This window comes from Sprattus sprattus (genome assembly GCF_963457725.1).
Source record: "Sprattus sprattus genome assembly, chromosome: 6".
Taxonomy (NCBI): domain Eukaryota; kingdom Metazoa; phylum Chordata; class Actinopteri; order Clupeiformes; family Clupeidae; genus Sprattus; species Sprattus sprattus.
This window is the reverse complement of record NC_137925.1, coordinates 34,216,508-34,219,271: the sequence shown is the minus strand read 5'-3', so window position 1 is coordinate 34,219,271 and position 2,764 is coordinate 34,216,508.

Genomic DNA, 2,764 nt, shown 5'->3' with positions numbered 1-2,764 from the left:
ATTTTAAAAACTTTCAACTTATTCTTAACATTTCTTTTTAACTTATTCTCAATTCACACTTAAACTGCTGCTAGCCCTTCTACTGTACTCTAATTGTTGAATGTTAATGTTATATGTTATATGTTATATTGTTATAATGTCATAGTGTTACAGAGATATATGTTGTTCTTTAAATTGTTGTATGTTAATGTTACATTTTATATGTTTTATTGTCATAGTGTTATAGAGTTTTATGTTATTTTTTTGGTATATGTTATATGTATGACGTCTACTGCGTAGATGAATGATGCTTGCCAAGTCGTAAGATTTTTGTTGTGCTGAAGCAATTTGGTACATGCAATAATAAACACACTTTGACTTTGACTTTGTGTGTGTGTGGTGTGTGTGGTGTGTGTGTGTGTGTGTGTGTGTTTGTGTGTGTGTGTGTGTGTGTGTGTGTGTGTTTGTGTGTGTTTGTGTGTGTTTGTGTGTGTGTGTGTCTGTGTGTGTCTGTGTGTGTGAATGTACACAAATATGTATTTGTTAATTTGTGTGTGTATGTTTGTGTGTGTGTGTGTGTGTGTGTGTGTGTGTGTGTGTGTGTGTGTGTGTGTGTCTGTGTGTGTGTGTGTGTGTCTGTGTGTGTGTGTGTGTGTGTGTGTGTGTGTGTGTGTGTGTGTGTGTGTGTGTTTATGTGGCTTAACATCTGAGTTTGTATCTGCGTGTGAGTGGTCTTGGGAAAGAATGGTTGGCCTGCTGCACATGAAGTGTATTCCTCTGCACTGCTCTTCTCTGCTGCTCTGCTGGTCTCGTCTGGCTGGAGACAGTGATTTGCAGCTGGAATTACATCTCATCCAGCTGATGATTTACCAGAGGTGCATAGACACACAGACACACAGACACACACACACACACACACCCACACACACACACACACACAAACACACACACACACACACACACACACACACACACACACACACACACACACACACACACATACACACACAGACACACACACAGACACAGACACAGACACACACAGACACAGACACACACAGACACACACACACACACACACACACACACACACACACACACACACACACACACACATAGACTCACAGACACACAGGCACAGGACTGGACATACAGGCCCAGAGGAGGTGGGCAGAGGGACACTAATCACATGAGATCAGGTACGGACCCCTGGGTTGATGAGGGCCAAAGAGCCACATGCAGAGTTGGAACAGAAGGATGGAATGTGGAGGAGACTTCCAATGTAATCATATCTGCCTGGAAACAGTGGAATGGGCATTCCAATTCAACCTTGGAGTAGGAAGTAAAGTAACCTCGGGGTTATTGCCCATCTTGTGACCACACCAAACCTCTCTGTTGATCATTCTACAACCTTATGGGCACACAATGCACTTGGGTTCTTATCGCTGTAGTATTCTTAGCAATAAGTTGTTATCCACAAAAAACTAGGACGTGGCAATAGTTGCCAAAACAAGCAACCTTTGCCTTTTGGTAATTGTTGAATGCTCTCAGTGTATTTTGGCTGAGGGTAACCACCATATGCTTTGCTGACCTTTGGACCAGTAGGACTCATGGCAAGATACACTCCAGCACCTCTCCATCATTGGTCCCCATAGATGAATGATGGGGAAAAGAGTTTGAGAGGTTATCTCTCTGATGAAGATGAGGAAAGAAACGCTGTGGAGAGTGATTCTTGAGTGCTGGGGCCAGAATGTGAGACGGACACAAAGGCATTTTCAAACCACTGAAACACATTACATTTAGTCATTTAGCTGACGCTTTTACCCAAAGCAACTTACAAGGTATGCACATTTCACACTGATGGCACACTGCCATCAGGAGCAATTAGGGGTTCAGTGTCTTGCTCAAGGGTGCTTCGACAGGGAATTGAACTAGCAACCTTCTGATTACTAGATGACTTTTCTACCTCCTTTTCCACCTTCGCCCCTACACGGAGGGGGGAGAGGCCCACTGGGCATGGCTCGCATGGCTTCACTGCACAGTGGGAAAGAGGAATACATGGTGAGATAAATTAGGAGAAAAATGAAAATCAAACACAGCCACACCAACCATTTACACGAGACCAAAAGACCAATTAAAAATGTGAAAGGATTGGTTAAAGCCGACCAATATCATCCTCGAACAATCCCTTTAAACTAAATGCATCAGACGAGGTGACAATTTAAGAAGATGGCGGTATTGCCATGGGTTTTGTATAGTGTTCCAAGAGTGCTTTTACAAGGAGTAAACCGTAGCACTTCTTATGTTGTTCAAAAGAATCGCTTGACACATAATTGCAGCTTGTCAGACGTTTTAAAATACCTCCCTTCGAACTGACTGTTGTATTGTAAATCAGGGTGTGGGATTTTGAGCTTGTAAAAAATTAAGTGTTTTGCTCACCTAGATTCCATGACAAGAAACCAATACAAAATAAATGCAAAAAAAAAAAAGATTCCCTGACAAGCTAAGGTCACGTTTTGTCAAGATCAGTATAGCCCAGCTTGTGTCCATTCTGGATAATGTATTTAGGCCTAGAATGAAAAAATGTCCAACCATGTGTAACATGTGGTACATATTCAATTTGAATTTGTCGACTAGTACACATTTGCAACTTCGAAGCTCGATAATGAAACGAAAAATGTCTAGCTTCCATCTTGAAATGTGTAAATGTTCAGTGTCTCAGCAGTCATTCTGGCACTCGCCGCTGTGCGAGGTCAGCTCTAGTTTCTATGGAAATAGGATAGCC